A 20,169-nucleotide genomic window follows, 5' to 3' on the forward strand; every position below is an offset into this window, starting at 1 on the left:
CTGGTGTCTGTGATGTCACAGCGCTCTTTGTAACAGAGCAGAGCGTGTCTCCGCTGGAGGAGACTCCTGTCCGGAGCCTGGGGGGCTTTTCTTACAGATATAACATCCCCCCCAAAAAAGAACACACCGGGCTGTGAAGAGAAGCGAATCATAACAGTTGTAAAAGGAGAGCGACAAACCAAGGAATGAAATTCATTAAACAGGAAAAAAAATAGTTTACTTCACAGATTAATGTGTTACAAGGCGTACCCGTGTGGAGCAGTAGAGAACGAGCACAAGTCCCTGTAATAAGTGCTTTTAAATGTTTTAAACGAATCATCAGAGTATAGAAGCCAGGAGGTTTTATTTCCAGCCTGCTCTCAGTTCCATAGGTAGTCTGATTACCTGTTACAATAATTCATCTAATTGTAAATTTATAAGACTGTGAGACACCTGTGAGAGACATATGAGAGCTGGTGATTCCCTGGGCTGGTGTGGAATCACACACAGACAGGTCTTCTTCTGTGTGATCTGAGTCCCACTGCTGAGAGCTACAGACTGGTCAACTGGTCACTACTGTAGACACGACCATCGGCCCATTGGCTACTAATAATCAATATACAGTGTACTGACCAAAGTGTCACTACTTGTGTTTATTACATAAAAAGATAATTCCACACTCACGTGTGTTATAAAACATTTATAAAACATGTTTGGAGACTGACATACAGTAAAGAAAGTAATACTGAAGGGCTGGAGGTCCTGGAAAGGGTTAATAGAAGCTTCTTGCTTCTGACCTGGAACAGAGTCCACAGCTGACAGATCAGTGAGTCTTGAGCCCAGTTCACAGAGAGGAGAACCAGGAGCTCTTCTCTGTCTCTAAGTGGCTGTGAGGAAGGAGAAAATGGGGAGATGTAACCTGAGTCCAGGCTGTTCTGCCTGATATTATTCATGTAACAGCACTGATTGTCTGAATGTCCTCTGGTTCTGGATTGATGGATAAAAAGAAGTATGGAGCTTCTGTCCGATTGTCTCTGAGCTGTGAATCTGACTGAGAAGAGAATAATGATTTTTTATTCTGCCTCTGATAATTTTTCTGTTTGCCAAGTGGTGTTACATCCCCTTCAGAAACTCTGCACAGACTGTCAGAGTGAGAGAAAAGTAGAGAGATGGACAGATAAGAGCACACGCAGCGAGAGATACATACGTCTTGATTTACTTTGAACCAAGTGTTCATTTCCTTTGTGGAACAAGTTGTTTCTGAACTTCAAGAAATTCATACAACTTATATAAAATATAAGTCTTGCAAATCAGGACAGAAGAAATACCGCAAGAAAATGTCAGTGATTTTTCTCCTTTTAACGAAAAGTGGAGAAAAACAACGGCAGTGCATCTCCGTCGGCTTGATTTAGCTTAATACAAGTATTCACTTCATTTTCTGTGGATTACAGACTGCGAAAGATGAAATAAAGTTATTGGTTATTCATGGTCAGTGCAGAAGAAATACTGCCGGCTGGCAGGAAAATGTCAGTATTTTATAATTCTTTAACTACAAACGTGTGAACAGCAAAAGGCAACGGGAGTGTGTCTCTGTGCAGCTGTTAAATGAAAGGCTGGTGGTTCAAACCCACTAAGGGACGAGCTTCAGACTGTTCCGCTGTAACCATAATCTCTGCTAAAGCTTGATGGGATTTCTTCGCAAGCCCTCTTGAAATTTGCAGGAAATATCTATTTTACTCATGTGGAACTACAAGTAAACAATTAAGTACCTGTCAATGTCCAAGAAAACCATTTTCACGTGTGGAATTTTATCTTCAACTGGCTGTCAGGAGAATTCATTTATACACCCGTTGTATCCTTAGCAAAGTATCTTTTTTACATAACACGCTTTCGAGAAACAAACTGTGTATCTAGCTTTGTTAAATTAAAATTGGCACATCCCAGTTGGCAAAAGAAGTAGAATATACGACTATTAAACGCATACTTTAGACGTATAAATGTGCTCCGTAACTGGTCTACAATGAAATTCTAGTATACGTATATTGTTATATGTCAATTAGACATCTATGATTATATGTTTATTATACATAAATGGTTGGAGTTCTATTATATGGATAAATTTAGAGGACTAATATACATATATAGTTAAAGGTCTATTATACATCAAATAAATATTTTATAGGTGTAGAAACTAGTAAATAAAGCCAATGATTTGTTTTAGAAATTTATTCTTAAAATATACAATTATTCACACCTGAAAAATATGTAGTTCAAATTATACATTATATACAATATTGTAATCAACAAATGGCTAATCATCATAAAAACACAACTAGTAAATTTCAGTTACAAATTCTAGTAAAATGGCAATATATATTGTAATGACAAACAAACTAATCACATGATCCCGCTAATATTTAACTCAAAACCACATTTCGATTCAAATATAAATTTTAACATTTACAACTTCAATATTTCCACGAAAATATAATTAATGTAGCACAAACGCTACTTTCTAAAAAAGACAGAATGAAACTGTTTGTTTTGTGTTTCATGGTGATCCTCCTCTCGATACTAATGCAATGTTTAATATGATCCCTCGAGAAACAAAAAGGAGTCCATTTCCGCCTGGAATGATTGATGCCCCATCAAACATTTTGTAATATCCCCGGAAGTTTATACAGTAGAATCCTGGTTCGTGGCTTAAATTCAAGGTAAACAAGACTAAGGAAACGAGTTGGAAACTTGATGTCGAACTGGGATTTAAATCACCCGGAACATTTCACTACATTGGGCAGTATGTGCCAATGAGCATTTGACAACCCTTTGATAGCTCAGTTGGTAGCGCGGAGGACTGTAGTGGAGTCAGCAGGGAATCCTTAGGTCGCTGGTTCGGTTCCGGCTCGAAGGAAGGTGCTTTTTGTGTACTTTAATCAAAGAGTAAAAATAGCGAATCTTTTTCACTCAGACATTGATCAAAAGCTCAATAAACGACGAAGCAGAGGCTCCTGTTCCAAAGTCAGCCCACGTCTGATTGTCTTGTTTTGGCCAATATCTGATCTTTGAATTAAGGGAATACTCTGTTTGCTTTGTAATTAAAAAAAAACATACAGTACAAATGTCAATTTCATTTTGGTTTCAAGATCGCAATTTAGTGTGAAACATAAAAGCCAGCTGGATAAGCTTTATTAATTTCCCTCACGGGATCAATAAAGTATCTATCTATCTACGTCATTTACAATGGCCTTTCAACTAATAGCCCGTGCAGGGATCAAACCCTAGCTGTTGGTACACTACGAGTTGCGTAAGGCTCTGTAACGCGCAGATGAGAAACTAACTTCTGCTTCTTCATTATATACACAGTGAGCTATATATATGCGAGCTTACTGCCTCCTACGGGCTCTGTATTTGTTAGCGATACAAGACCGGCCGTGGAGAAATGAAGTGAGGAGGGTGTGTACGTTAAAAGGCTCGTAGCGTCCCTGGAAGGGCTCAAACCACCACCCTTTTGGTTAACAACTGAGCCACAAAGACGCATGTACAGCTTAACACTTCTCGGTCTCAGTGAAAGTGATACACTCCGTAAAATTTCCAGAGATTCATTTATTTTAAAAGGAAAATCACCAACAGCGGCCGAGATCTACTGGAGTTTTTTCATTCTATACTGCGATTTCTGAAGGGTACCCTGTGAAAATACGAGTTTTGACGAGAAGGGATGGACATATAAGGTCAAAAGGCTTGGGGAATTGAACTTTAAGGTGAAGACTGCGGGTTCAGTAGCAGCAGAACCTGATCAGTATCAGTTGACTCCGATATACTTTGAAAATGAACTTGGGGATTTAGAGTCAGACGTGCTACCGTTGCACCATGGGGTACTTAATTTAAAAAAAATAGAAAAAACAATCAGTGTTCCTGGATCTGTAATTGAGAACAACACCTGCACAAGAGCTGCGCAGGAAGAATAAAATGTGGTAAGAAGAGACTCTCTTCGGAAGAGCTGCGCACTTCACATGAGATTTTTTTTTTGTGAAGCTGATTAGTCTCCTTTGGGGAATTCAAAGGCACAGACAGCCGTGACTTCGTGGCGCAACGGTAGCGCGTCTGACTCCAGATCAGAAGGCTGCGTGTTCAAATCACGTCGAGGTCAGCTGTTACTTTTTCAGGTTCTGCTGGTCCTGAACACGGAATTCACACCATGCAGTTGAGTTCTATCTGTACACCACATAGATTAGTACATAGAGCAGTACAGGACACGCAGTGTGGAGCTCACAGAGGCTTACAGTCTCCAGCATTGGAGTGAAGGGGAAAAAAAGAACTTTGTATTTTTTTTAAGAGAAAAGGCACAGTTCACATCTGCTTAACATCACGTCCAACTTTAGAGACAGCTACATCAGATAATGGAATCCCGGAAGTTTCAGATAACTTTTTTTAATACAGGTTCAAGCAAACCTGAAAGTTAATGAGTTTCCGGACACTTTTGTTTTATTAAAAAGTGTCTGAAGCCTGAAAATGTAATTTGAAAAAAAAAACCGCTATTGGACATTAGCAGGTGCTTTTTGTAACGATTTGCTATTTCATGCTGGAAAACAAAGGAAACAGACCCAACGTTTGCTTTCAGGTGCGGTTCATTACATAATATACATCTATTACTGAGGAGCTTGAATAAAATTTACACAAGCCAGGTAGAAGTCGAACCTACAATCCTATGATCCGAAATCAGACGCGTTGTTTATTAAACCGCTGGGATTTCACATACCCTGAATTTCCCCATAGTGTGCTCAGCGCCGCTACTAGTAATGCACCGCTCCGTCTAAAATTTCAAAGTGAGAAACATGTGTTTTCTGATTTTTTATGAGTTTTAAAATATAATCTCTTTAAATCAGACAAGGGGTTTATGTTTCGCACTGAAATTCCGATTGACTGAGAATTCAAAGAAATACTGTTTTCTTTCACAACACCGTATAATTATCACATCCACCAGACTCTCCAACCTCTCCAGACCTTGCTGGTTGAGCAATTGCTCCGATAAATTAGGTCACGTATCATGTTAAATCATTTCTTCTCAACACAACATTTCCTGGTGCACGTTTTCTCTATGAAAAAAAGACATTTTTCCCTTGCACGATTTCTCGTTTTTTTATCAAAGCTAGTGTCGCAAAAGAACTCTGTCGCCCTTGGGAGATATCAAACGCATTGGGCATGAAAATGCCAGATAAAAGCCAGTTCTCTTCGTTTCTCAGTGTCGGGGCTGCTATGTAAAAGAGGCAATTTGTTCTGAGCGCAGGTTCAGCGCTTACTGAACGCAGATGTCTCAGAGCGGTGTGTCCAAGCGGCTGTAAAAGGGGATGGTTGTCCTGTCACCGTAGCCTAGTTGGTTAAAGCGCTTCTCTATTAAACAAAAGAACCGGGATTCAAATCCCAGCCGTGTCTTTCTTCCTATCTTGTAGTACAGAACGTATCATTTCGGGCAATCACAAAGGGCTTGATTTCGTTAAATGCATGTGTTCATTTCCTTTCTGGAAAACTTGTTTTTGATTAAATTCACACAGCTTGCGAAAAATGAAATTCAATTCTTGGTTATCAGTGCAGAAGAAATATTACCGTCTGGCAAAATAAACGGTAAGAGAGCTTTTTTTTTTAACCGAAAACTTGGCGCAATCGGTTAGCGCATTTGGCTTTTAACTGAAAGGTTGGTGGTTCGAGTCCACCCAGGGATGGGATTCTTCTGCAGTATAAACGTTGTCTTAAGTCAATTGGATTTCTCAGTGAAACCATAACCATTTTAATATATGCAGGAAATGCGAGTGTTTAACACGTGTCAGGGTCACCGGGAAATGTCCAATAATGCCCAACATTGCAACTCCCCAGAAAAAATTATCGTCGAATCTTCATTTATACTCCAGTTGAATCCTCTGCTGAAATATTTTAAAAATACAATGCAGGTTTGTTTGATAACTTGACAAGCATTGTTACGATAGCACTGTGCAGTTGGATTTTGATATTTTGACATATTTACCTTAATTTTAAACATACATACTATACAGTCTATTGTAATTTTAAAATAAGTTAGCTGAGGATGTAAAGGGGTGAAAGGGAAAGGTCAGAGGGTATAGTAAAAACAAGGATTAGGTTAGGATTGGTGGAGGTGGTAGGGGTGTTGATGGTTTTTCTCTGTAGAGGATGATTGAGTTTTTTATCCTTCTCTGAAGTGAGAAATTGGAAGAGTTGGGAGTTGAGGGATCTGATGAGGTTAGTTATAAAAGGAAGTTGATGTGGAGCTGTTAGCCGTAAAACTTCCTAAAGTCTTTAAACTGCAGTAAGCAAAGATAAAGGAAATTATCTTTGCTTACAGCCCTGTCTTTCTCACACCTGAAGAAGGCTCCACGGCCAACACGTTATGTTTCCTTTCTTCTCTTTTCAGCATGGAATAATCCTTTACTTTTTCCTATGCAGCCTACGCATGCTGACACAGCTACCCACCTGATATATAACATTCCTATAATCACAACTATGAATGTCCACTGTGGGTATTTTTTCCATTATTATTTATTTTGGCATTGAAGCATATTTTATGTAATACTGAAGTGTCATAATCACTGAAAAACATATTTTTTCATTTAGAAAGAATTAAAAAAATATAAATCACTATGAATTACATTTAACCTGTTCTGATCTAGGTTTTCTATATACTTTAACATGCCATGTTCAGAATGTCACAACGCAGAAATGCAACAGTGAAGTTTTGTAATTACAAATGTTCGTGATGAGTGATTTTGTCTCTCTTACCTTAGTGTCAGAATACTAAGATGTTTTGGTAACGAGGAAGGAGGGAAAAAGTAATTCAGCAGAAGGGGTGCTATTTTGTTGACTATAAATCCTCACATGCCATGTTCAGAGGGTCATATTAAAAAAATGGTACAGTAAATTTTCTTATGCTTCATGATTTTCATAATTTGTAACATTGTGTCTCACACCTTTGTGTCAGAATTCTGAGATGTTTTTTTCTAAACAGGGGCCATCGCAATACAACAGAAAGAGCAATTAGCTTTTCCCTATAAATTCTCTCATGCCACATTCAGAGGGTCATATTTTAAAAATGGTACAGCAACATTTCCTGAAGTTCAGGATTTTGAGAGTCTGTTACACTGTGTCTCACACCTCAGTGGCAGAATTATGAGACGATTTTATAATCAGGAGGGAGGGTCATAGCAATAAGCAGAAAGTGTCATCACCCTTTGCTCATCCTCCGTTAACCATATATTCTCATATGCCATGTTCTAAATGTCCCATTTTAAACTGCTATAATAACATTTCTTGCAAAATGCAAGATTTTGAGACTTTGAGAATTCACGTTTTGCCTTTGTCTTATTTACTTGTTGTCTAACATGCCAGTTTGTGTTATTGTGAGTTTTGAAAATTGGTTTTCGATTTTCTGAAATGTGTTTCATACAAAAATGCAATTTGGATAATCATTACTTACATATTCCCCTTTACTGAGGATATGTGCAGTAATCAACTCGGATTAGTATTTTTAAAAATGACTATAGAGAGCCATCTACAGGCGAAAGGCGGCATAACATCACAGCAGCAGCACTTAAGGTGGAACGAAAAACGCGAATAAGAAGCTGGCGAATAAGCAGCCAACTTCAGCCTCGTTAATGCAGCAGGATTGGGTGAGGTAGAAAAATATTTCTTCCTCTGAATCCTAACATTTTTGTAGGTGTTCTAGGACTTCTCGCCTCAGATAAAGCTGCCAATACATCACTTATTTCTACTCCATCAATATCAGCAGTGTTATCAGTACTGAGCCCTAAGTGTAGGTCCTGTCATCATATAAAAACTTGACCGTATCGACTGCATTCACCTGAAAAAATCTGATAAAATTGAAAAATACATCGGAAACAAATTTGCACTGTTTTTTTTTTCAGATCCAGAAGAGAATCATCATGAGACTCAAAACAGACCTGTTTTTAATTCTTTCCAGGAGGAAAGATTATTCAGATGCAAACATGGGTCCAAAATCAATGTACTCACCTATCGCTGTTGCTTCTTCAAATCCTTCAACTGAACGTCGATATTAAGGGATGATATCATACAAATTTTGGTTTTCTTTTAAAGCAAATTTTATTAAAATATGAGCCTCTATTATAGTTGTCTTGGATGTTTCGCAAGGTATAATAGACCCCCTTGTGCCCTCTGCTAAAATATTATAAAATACAACAATCTTTATATATATATAGAACAGCATTTATGGTTACATGTATATTAAAATTAAGATAAATATACAAAAGTATTGAAATACAAATGTACAGTCCTAACATAATCATGCTGTCCAACTGTCTTTTTTGCTTTTCAAGTTCTCCAACAAATCTGTGTTGTAATTTTAAATATTTTAACTAAGGGTGCAACGAGAGTATAAATGAATTCTCCCGCCAACCATTTGAAGGTCAAAGTCCGTGACTGAATACGATTCCCTTGAATGTTGGCCATGACTGGTCATTCCCAGTGATAATGACTAATGTACTCACTTGTTTACTTGTTGTAGTTCGTCACACAAAAAAACTGCATTTCCTGCAAATATCAAGTGGGTTAAGGTTTTACTAAGAAATCCAATTAAGTAGAATAATGAGAAATGGGCTCGAACCACTAACCTTTCAATTAACAGCTCCCAGAGACTCACGTGCATCCCTTTTCTCCATTTGCAAGCTTTTTGTAAAAAAAAATACTTTATTCTTGCCGGCCTGTGATATTTGTTTTGCACTGATAAGCAAGATCTGTGTTTCATCTTTCGCAAGCTGTATGAATTTCATGAAAAGCAAGTTGTTCTAGAAAGAAAATGAAAACTTGCATTTAACAAAATCAAGCCGCACGTGATCATCCATAGTGATACATTCTATAAGACAAGACAGGAAGAAAGACACCACTGGGATTTGAACTCAAGATCTCCTGTTTAATAGGAAAACGCATTAACCAAATCAGCCAAAGTGCTGTCAGAGTATTAACATCATGTCTGATGTCAGTGATTGCAGCTGACTATCGCTGGAGGACAGTTCACTGTGAACAACTCAGCCTGGATAATGAGGGGAAGAGACCGGCCTCTGTGATGCACTATAGAGTTACACTAACCTTCTGCCCTACTGTTCTCTGCTGCATTCTACCCTAGCAGATAAATATTGGTTTCCATGCGTGTAAGGTTTCTTTTTTTTTGTCAAATATTTTCAAGCATACTTTTGCTGTTGAAAATAAGTGGTTTGTGGTTTTGAGTGTTGTGTTCCTCTTCCCTTAGTGTCACCCAAAGTGATACATTGTGCTTTGGCAATTCTTCAGGCTATAGTGTTAAGAGGAGCTCAGTTGAATTAGTTTGCATAGATAAAGTATTTATTTTCCTTTTAATCCTTTAAAGCATATTACATTGTCAATACATTGCATCTTTCTTCTTACTAATTGTCATCATTTTTTTTCTGGCTTGATCTCGTAATCAGATATTTCAGAATCTTCCTTAAAAACTAGTAAAAGAAGTGGGACAGATTCATGCACATTAAAAAATATGAAAGGGTAGCAGGACACAGTAACCACCAAACATCTCGTAGATTATGAATGTGCCTAAAATATTTCAGTACTTTAGAGGGTTCTGCCAGTTTAGATGTTGTACTGTGCCTGTCTGATTTATCAAATGTGTCATTTAAATCTCCCGTCATTTCTATATCAGTCTCGCAGTAAAGATTGCAATTCATCCCAAAATGCCAAGTTTCCCACTGATGATACGTACAAAGAAATTAATGTACATTTTCCCCTAAAATCAACCAATTTAAAATCAAATGCATCCCTCCTCATCTGCTGTTGGAGAGAAAAATGTCAGAATAAATACAGATTTTAGAAGTCAGGAGCATTGATAGTCCTATTTTAAAATTATGCTAAAATGCTCAATATATTAAAAAAGTTCTATAAAATGCAAAAAAAATTAAAACATGTTAAAACAAGGTAAAAAGAAATGATACACAGTTATAAAGATCAGGAATTATCAATTTGAAGTTACAATCCACTTACAATATGCCAAAAATGGCAAGGATATGTAAAACAGGTGTATACATTTTTTTTAAAATAAAACAAGTTAAAAATAAATACTAAATACTTTTAAAATTCAGGAATGTGATTGGTCAGATGCTTATGATGAGTGTTGTTGGTGTTTCGTGTGATTTAGCGAAATGAAAAAATATTCAATTTTAAAACGGCAAGAGCTCGTATGAAAAAAATAGTTCGTAAGTATCTTTGTTGTAACAGCTGCGCCAGAACTAGTGTATTCATATACATCAGAAAAGTACCTGAACTTGACTGGTTTATATTCAGTTATGTGCATTGGGAACAAAAGGGAGACTTACATGGATTTTATTAGGTTTTAGGAATCAGAAAATGTATTTTTACACGTTTATGCCTACGAGCAGAAATAACTTCCTGCTTTCAGCGCTTTAATTGTTTCCGCTTGTAATCTCGAACAGAGAAACCCAGTACTGACTCAGTTCCTGGGATTTAAGAGGGATGTATGAAGACAGTAAAGGGGAGTTTTTTTTCCTGCTGTAGAAGGCGGTGTGACGAGTCTGGAGGGAGGAGACGCGCATTCCGCACGGGGAGCGCAGAGCAATGAGTTTCACCTGCAGCTCGCCGAGTCCTGTCCTATATAACCGCTGAGCCCGGACACACACAGCGTCTCCAGCCAGTGTTGGGGATGCACTATATCAATATTTTTTTTTTATGCAGAAGCTGGGATTCTTTTGCTTTTATTATAATAATAATAATAATAATAATAATAATAATTAGTGGATTATTGGAGTTAGTGGTTACTATGCTAAACTGGCGCGAATGGCGCTTCTATTTCTTCTGTCTGCTCAAACACTGCTGGGCAAAGTTTAAATTAAAACCCTTTTTCTGAAACATTGAGTGTGAGGGGTAACAGGTGGAGTTTAAAGCCAAATAAAGGGCTGTATTGGATTAGGTAGTAGATTGCGTGAGTGACGAGTAACGAGCTCGATCAGACCCAAACTCCATACGTGCGGTAAAGAGAAGAGTACAGATGCAGCCATTCAAAATGGGTGGGGTATTCCGCAGCATACCCCGGTAGGCGTGTCGCGGCGTCACGCAGTATCACGCGGTTAATTGCGTCATTTGATGCCATGCCGGAAACTATCCGCGTCACCTTGTAAAACCGCCGGGGGGAGCTTAACCTCTCATGTACAGCATTTGAGCTTTTAATTTTGAACTGTGTATTACAGCATGTTAATCATCAGTCATTAAAATGTTTGTATATTTTATTAAAGCAAGATTGCTCAGTTGGACAAAAATACACAACCTACCTTTATCAGAAATATTTATGCATCAAAGCCTTTACCGAAGATGTTACTAATAGTATTAATAATGAATGATTTTGGACAAGCTGTATACTCAAAGTATAATTTCTTTAGCACATTTGTACAAGCACTTGGAATCTGTCCAAGCCATACTTTGTCAGGCATTTTGTTTTACTTCAACGGGCATAAAAACTCCCTTGCTTTTAACAGGGCGTTTCATAATTTCTAACTACGAAAATGATTTAAAATGCGACACCTATCATTCAACTAGAGCTCAAAATATCACAAGGATCCTCAAGAGCACAGCAAAGACTGTATTAAAAGATACTTGTATGTATCAACGCTTTCTTTTCCGTATACCAGATTTTATGGAATCACTTCAGAAGGGTGTCAGCCAGTCAGATTCCAGGAATCGGTACTTTAAAGGAAAAATACACACTGGTATTCCATTTCTCCCTAACGATTTTAAGCATCCAAGTATTTAACTAGCATGTGAAATAGCATGTGAAAAAGTGGTAGTTTTAAGCTTTTCTGCTAATATAATATGGAATCGCGTATCAAAAAAATTGAATAACGATATGATTATATTCGTGTACTGCGACAGGGCTGTGTAGGGCTGTTTCGCCTCTCTCTTCATGTGACTTCCCTTGTAGCCTACTGGTCTACGTGCCCGATTACCAATTCACGGGTTGTGTGTTCAAATCCAGCTGGTGCTGGACTTTTCTCTTAACAAACATTACTTCAAAAAAATAGAATAGCGATAGTATGGACAGTCAATTGACTTTTTTTTTTATTTCAAAATATCACAACATGATCGATTCTAAGTCATTTTTGATAACAATGAATAGTCACCTTCTTGCCTTCTGACAACGGTCCCTGCTTCTGCTTCCTGCTTCTATTGTGTGTGTGTGTAATAGAGTAAATTTTTATAGAGAAATGGAGGCTGGACAGTATGCGTTACAATATAAACATTTATATTGATTTAAATCGCAAACGTGTGTTTAATTGTGTTTTTTTTATCATAATCAGGCTAATGCAACATAAATTGATACAGTATCTTTGTCTTCTAAGTATCTTAATAAACTTTCAGCATAACTTTCTACCCATTTAGATTTATATCTCTTGGGATTTTGGGATCAAACGTGGAAGGATTAGATTGTAATCATTTTTATTTTTCAAGTACGTTTTAGAAAAGTGTAATCTATACCTGCCCAGACTGAACGCCTTCCTATACCCCGCCTTTCATTCCTGTAATGCTCTTCCCCACGCACCCCAGCCGGGCGCTCTTCGGCCTCTGCCTGGGGCGAATGTATATTTTGATATTTACACCCGGCGCGGCACCGAGGGAGCGTCTGCATTTAAAACTTAGTTTTTAAAATTAGTCAAGCAATATGAAGCATCTCCTTTTACTTTTAAGTCCCTTAAATACATTGAGCACAGCTTTCTCACCACTTAAGATTGCTTTTTGATACCATCCTTACACAAAGCAGAAACTTTCCGATGACATACAGTACAAGTGGAAAGATTACAGATTTTAATCGTCTTTAATTTTGTTACGTTATACGTTTCATCTAAACAAACACCACAAAACTATTCTCGATTGTACGTCTGAATGTTATGTTACACCTACAGTAGTTCACTGCTTTAAATACATCGAATTAAGAAAGTTATGTGTAGCACTTTAGATCTTTTTTTCTGAACCAGGGAAAATCTGATCATGTTTCTCTATAACAATAATAAAAAACTTTATTTTACATATCACCTTTAAAAGTGGCATCTCAAAGCAATACAGTAGATCGAAAAACAGTTAAAAGGGACCAAAGTAAATACCAGGCAAACGCGTTTTTAATAAAATGCTTTTATTCATTCAGCAGAGAGAGACACACACACCGGTTTCCATTGACAAAATAGTTTTTTTTCAATTCCTCTTGTCTAACAGGAATGTTTTGTTTGTGGTTAGACTAGAGGAAAAGAGCGCCTCCTTCTACGAAGCATTTTGTTGATCCGATCACAAATTCTTTTCCAGTCGCACGCAGTAAGGGTTGTAAAGCGCTGATTCTTATGGAATGTGTTCCGCCGGGGATTCAAAAAAAATTTTTTTTTTAATCGCGTATCTAAGGAAAATTGCAGTATAACTTTGTTCATGCACATCATTATACAGTATCTCATTTTGTATTTCGATAAAAAAAAAAATCATTTGCCCAGCCACTATTGTTGTTATTGTTTTTATCCTGTAAAGCGCTTTGAGGAGCACAGCTTTCTCACCACTTCCTCACCTTCTCGCCACACCATCCTTACACAAAGCAGAAACTGATTGTATTTTCCGATGACATACAAGTGCAAAGATTACAGATTTTAATCGTCTTTTTTCTGAACCAGGGAAAACCTGATCATGTTTCTCTATAACAATAATAAACTTTATTTAACATTTCACCTTTAAAAGTGGCATCTCAAAGCAATAAAGTAGATGGAAAAACAGTTAAAAGGGACCAAAGTAAATACCAGACAAACGCAAATGCGTTTTTAATAAAATGCTTTTATTCATTCAGCAGAGAGTGAGAGGGACATCCAGCAGAGAGAGACACACACACACCGGTTTTCATTGACAAAAAGTAATTGTTTTTTTTACATTTTTTTACATGTTTTGTTTGTGGACAGACTGTCCACAAATGTGAGACTCTTTCTCAGACTTACATTCCCGAATGTCCTCCGCCCTGGTCAACAATCCTAGGAAGAACACGAAACAGCCTGTTAATGAAATTGTTACAATTTTGTTCGGTCAGTTCTTCCTCACAGAATTTATAGATCGCATCGATCAGTTCCTGCTTTGTGACGGGCTTAGCAGTTTTCCGAACGTAGTCTTTCAACGAATGCCAAACCATCTCTATCGGATTTAGATCTGGTGATTCGGCTGGAGTTTTCACCCAGTTCACTCCTTCTGCTATAAGCCTCGCCCTTGCTGCTGTGTGTTTCGGATCGTTGTCTTGAAAGAGACGGTGCCTTGATCCAAACTGCTCCCTGATATATGGGGCGGCATGGTGTGTGACCACGACTTCCTCGAAGAATACACGGTCCATAATTCCTTCGAAAATAAGAAGTGGTCCCGGGCCTCTTCTAGATATACCCCCCCAGACGTGAACCTTCAGTGGATGTTTGGGCTTTGGCTTGTCCACATGTCTCCCCTTTTTGCAAAATGCCATTGTTGAAAACTGTTCCAGAGCCACTGTTGTTTCGTCGGTAAAAAGTACATCCTGAAATGCCTCCCCCTGTTCAATCCATTGGAGCGCTTGCTTGAGTCTTTCCTCTTTGTTTTTTAGTCTTATCATGGGGCATGTGTTGGTTTTTCTGTATCTCCATCCAAGCCTCCTGCGTACTCTTCTTATCGATGTCGGGCTAATGGTCGCACCGAGGTCAGCCCAGAGCCGTCTTTGGACTTGCATCGCCGGTAGCTCATCATTTTCATCAGTCAGTTTGTCGATAGCTCGCACAATAGGACTTGAAAAAAAAGAGATCAACAGTTAGTTTTAAAAATAATGTGCGTAGTTGTATTTACATGCAAGAAAGGTATTTTTAGAAATGTATTTACCTTTGAATCGTCCTCGGTTTAGATTCTCTTTGCCTCCTCTCCCCTTTATAATGCCTTCTCACTGTGCTTTCAGAAACGAAGATGTCCATCAAAGCCAACTGCTGTACAATGTCCCGTGTTGACTTCCCGTTTCTTTTCATCTTCATTATTTGGTGTGAGAGAGTCTTCGTGATTTTGGTCATTGTCCATCTCCTTACCAAAGCGATACAGTGGTGCAGCTTGAATTCTGTACCTATATACTGTATGATATGGTACAGATAAAACTTACACTATACCGATGAGCTAATGCCAGGGAAAGACACTCCTATTTTATTTAAAACACAATACGCCAGGAAATGTGTCTGATGCATTAGCAAGTTAAAACAATTGGGTCGAAAACCTGGGCGTAACACCATTTCCTTTTTCTGATCACTCGCTTTCTGGATACACGTCTCACCTGTCCTGTTCTTTGTTTTCCTGGTTTGCTGATTAAGCCTGCTGCGGTCCACTCCTACCCTCACACCTAAAGAATACTATTTTAAATTTCTTGGCGCAGTTCATTAACCATTGTATGTGCTGTCCGTGCCCAAAATGCAATTTTAAAAAAAGTCAAAAACCGCGCTCAAAATGCAATTTAGAGCTCTCTGGCAAGAGGAGACACCCAAATCAATGTAACATGCCACAGTTTGTGCATGAACAGGGTTATACTGCCTATTCCCTTTGATACCCGATTTAAAAAAATAAAATAAAAAATGTTTTGAATCCCCGGCAGAACCAGGCATCCATATGAATCAAGTAACAGGTTTATTCCATGCTGAAAAAAAGAAGAAAGGAAACACATTCCATAAGAATTGACTGAGCTCCTATTCTTTTTATGCTCAGCTACTAAGATTTCCCTTCAGTGGTAAAATTCAATATCTACAACGGGCACAGTAAAGACGTTTACTGTACTGTAAGTCTTTCTACGACAGACCAACGGACTACGAGTGCCCCTGTCGGTCAACCAATCACATACCGCGGTACCCCGCGTCATCATGCGTCACGATGCGCGACGCCGTAGCCAATTACTTCCGGTACGTGTCTGTACCGCGCACTTTGAATGGCTGCATCTGTACCTCCTTGTGATGCATCAAGAATACACAAAACTACGGAAGCCCGTTTCCGCCAGGAAGTGGAAAAAAAACGCGCTATGGTATCTCATATTTGCGATTTCGAAATTAACCCCATTTAATTCTGTCCTTTTGTTATTGTAATGGATTCAGGTTCTAGGGCTTGTGCACTTGCCGCTCCCGCCCTAGTTCGTGCCTCACTGTATAGGCTCGAACCCAGGTCTTGCCAACTAAGTTACGGCAGCGTGGGGAGTCTGGTGAGGGCCACAACTTCCCGGGGTGTGAGCGCCAGCCGCGGCCGGGTATCAGACTGGTTGTCCGGCCAGCTGGCTTATATTCTACACAAGCCAGCACGTGTGAGCTTTAAGAGAAGCAGGACGCTGGTACCTGAAATGGACTGGCAGTGGCAGGCCGACTTGGTGAACATGAGAGACTACAGTGAGTTCAACGATGGTTTCTGTTACATCTCCTCACATATAGACATGTTATAAGTCTGGAGGTGTCGTGACAAGTGATTTCCAAAATATATTTCAAGAGGGTCGTACTCCTAAAATGCTACAAACTGATGACAGAAAAGAATTTCTTAACAGGACCTTCCAAAATTTTCTCAAATGTGAGAATATTGAACAATTCATTATGGCCAGTGATGTGAAGGTTAGTGTAATAGAGAGGTTTAACAGAACTTTTTCCACAGCACGTTTTATTTCATGTATGAGCTGATCGATGTTGCAGTAGTACCCTCTAGGTAAGGTACATGTTCATCAGCGATTAGACTATATGGACAGAAAATCTTCATCTTGATCAAACGTGTTTAGCGTATGCGGATAGTGCAGCTCGACCAGACCCACTTCCCAGCCCCTGTCCAGGTCAATCACCTTTGCCAGATGCTCTGTGAAGCACGCGCTGGTGTTCTTTGGAAACATCTTTGAGGATGAATTACTGGCCAGCGTAACCTAGAAGACATTGGGGTTCATTTTTCAGCACCTCTATATTTCTTTGACCTCGGAAGCCTTTACCCAACTATTGAATTTATCGCTCTATCTGCGCCACTTTACCAAAATCTGTTTGTTTTTTTCACGCCCCCTGGCTGCTTTAATCTTTTGGATGCGAAAGACGCTCTCAGAATTGGGGTTTATCTTCTGTAGCTGTTCTGTGTAGAAAGAGCCCTTAATGTCATCGCCTGCGTAGTCCTGCAGTTTGTAATAGAGTCTCAGAGCCGTGGTCCGCTCTTTGACAATGAAAATTTCATCTGTGAAGGTCTGTTCATACCCCTTCTCAAACATTCCCTTTTATTTTGGACACCCGCACATGATCACCTACATTAAATGAAAACTTTGACGGTTTTCGCTTAAAGTGTTCGCCATAGACGGTTCTCCACATCTCAAGGGAGTTATCAGTCGTAACAGAAGCCGTGGGTCGTTTAATAGTCATGTGGTAACTATGATTATAAAAGTAAATAAGATCAGACAGATCGATATATCGAAAGGTGTTTTTGTGTGTCAGGTACCTCCACATTTTTGTTTTAATAGTTTGGTTAAACCTCTCTATCACACTACTGCTCTGTGGGGGAAGGAGGGACATCCACCCTATAACAACACCATTGGTTGAAAAGGGGGTGGGACATGGGGTTTTAAAGTTTTGACAGACGCTGCACACCACAGTGGGGCAGACTTGAGTTTTAGTAGCTCTCAGTTACCAGCATTGGCTAGCAAGGTGCCCGGTACGTTGATTTCGGCCATTGCCCCTGTGAACACATCCCAATCTTTTAGCTTCTTACCGGCCTCAACTGATTGCTGTTGTGTGAGAGCCCTGACAAGATCAATCATGTGAGAGCCCTCAACGGGTGCCCCCTTGTACACAAATTTTCTTTAATTCCCGGCTATTAACGGTTTATTGTGTGCCACAGTCTTTAACAATATCTCGGCATTTCTCTGGAACCACTGAGACGCACTGTCTAAAATATACCCAAAGTCAGCGTCGGTCGATGACGGCTGTTGTGGTAATGCGTGTGATAGATCGGCGGGTGCATTTTCGGGTCGTACAACAGTTAAAGTCCCCTCTTCAGAAACTTCCTGGCATACTAATGTCAAATACCGTTGTAACAGCTGATTATATAATTTCACGTTTTCATATTCAGGCAGATGCGAGTTCTAAAAAATGTCTCTCATTTCGTCATCCAACCTGCGGGTTGTTATTTTTCTCACATCGGTTTCTTTGCCGGACCAGTCTAGGAGTCGATCGAGCTGTTTTTGAGGTACAAGGTACATTTTTTTTCATTGTGGTCCATTATCGGTGTTGTAGAAGCTCCGTAATCAATGGTACTACAATACTCAACAGTGTCCCGATAAAACTGCCGGACTGGTTCACCAAGAGTCTCTTTCTTTTAAGAGAAAGACCCCTTTGACTCAAAGTCTTTAAAAGCTTATGCTTTCTCTTCAGGGTCCCAAACTGCTTAGCAGGCTTGGCTATTCCCTGTACAAGATCATCTGAAGCCCCACAGAGAATAGCTTTCCGGTGACTGGGGCTGGCTTTTACCAGAAAATGTAAGTGTCAGGTTTCTCCGAATGCGTGAAGACATGACGACGGCCCGAACGTGTTTTTTTGACTGAGTCTGTGGTTGCGAGATCACCGACTTTTAGATTCTTTAAATACATAAGCCACGGGTACATCTGGGGGGAAAAGACCTGTTCACAAGCGATAGTCATCTGGGGTGTCGGCATTTAAATCCACCAACAAGTAACCGAAAGGTTTTTTAGTAGCGTCATCAAACGCTTCCAAAAAAATCGGGCTTTACCGGGATACATATGCCGTGACAGGGTTGTAATCTGTAGTTTATCTCTAGGGTTTTTAAACAGCACCATGTACTTTGTATTTAACGCTATGGTTCTACTTTTCCGGCCTTGACAAAACACATTTTGGACGATATACATGATGCTGAGGTTTCGGTGGTGTACGTATTTTGTAAAAGCTTTTTCTATCTCATTATTTTCACACGCAGACTCCATCAAATCATCAACTATAATCAAGTTTACTCTATCCGGTGGCAGTAGCTGGTCGTCGGAAAACGACGTCGGTAGCCCTTCTATAAACTGAATGTATGGAAATTTCACAAGCAACTCAGCGTATAGAGGTTGCCAGCAGCTGTAACACCAGACTATGTTTTCGGGTTTACGAGTCATAACGGTATCACTGTTCTCCGAGAGCTGTTTTATAAAATAACTTTTACCGCAATTCGAGGGTCAGGACAAAATGCATGAAAAAGGGTGTTTTAACCTGACATCCATCGTGTTAATATCCGTAGGGCAACAATGTCAAATTTTCTTGCAGCACCCGCTTGTCGTACACCACCTTCTGGGTTTTCTTTAAGGTCCGGGTCTCACTGCGCCAATCCTTTTTAACACGCACGATCATCGGCTGTTGAATAGAAATGTGTTTAAATTCCCGGCACTCTGCAAAAGGGTTAACGCCATAGTCAAAAACCAAGTCCCGCAGACTCTCAAAGTTAACTTTTTCACAATTGTTCACATTGAGCGTAATGCCTTTCACCTTTAAACAGGCTTTCCCACCAGACAGCTTGTACCCGTACGACTTGGGTCCTGTTGATACAAACTCGGTGATGTGTTGTCCAGCATCGATTTCGCTGGTCAGCTCACCCAAATAGTCACCCAGCCCCGGATTCCACTCACCCTCCCGGCTCACAAAGATAACGGAATCTGTGTCGTGGTACAGACAGCGGCCTTGCAAAGCATTTAGCAGATTGTATAACTCCCAGCGGGCAAAGGCGGTTGTAAAGCTAGCGATGAAAATGTTAGTGTTTGAATGGCCTATATAGTGGTGTTTAGTGTTTAGTGTGTTTCCACATAACACAGGCTGTGTTTTCATTGATAAACTTGCAGGCTGACACCTCATGATATGGCGTAAATAAGTACCTGAACAATTCATCGGGGTTTCTCACAATGGTGGTCTGTGGTAAATTGTCTCTTTGTCCATACTTCCCCCACAAACTGTTCAAGGCAATTTTTGAAAGCTGTCTTTTGGCCGGATTCTTTTTAATGTTGCCGGGGTCCAGCCGGACACCCTCTTTTTCATAATATTCGCTGATATATCTTTGTTGTTTCGCGACATCTGTACACCCCTCTGGAAACCCCGAAGCTTCCTGTTTCCCTTTCAGATG

At 39.5% G+C, this 20,169-nt stretch overlaps 1 non-coding gene across 1 annotated transcript; it reads left to right on the forward strand.

The window, feature by feature from the left end:
- Positions 1-4,054: 4,054 nt before the first annotated feature.
- Positions 4,055-4,126, forward strand: trnaw-cca (transfer RNA tryptophan (anticodon CCA)). The gene has a single exon. It is a non-coding gene; the product is annotated as a tRNA-Trp (tRNA).
- The last annotated feature ends 16,043 nt before the right edge of the window (positions 4,127-20,169 follow it).

This window comes from Lepisosteus platostomus, chromosome 5 (genome assembly GCF_059453375.1).
Source record: "Lepisosteus platostomus isolate fLepPlt1 chromosome 5, fLepPlt1.hap1, whole genome shotgun sequence".
In the NCBI taxonomy this organism is placed as follows: Eukaryota; Metazoa; Chordata; class Actinopteri; order Semionotiformes; family Lepisosteidae; genus Lepisosteus; species Lepisosteus platostomus.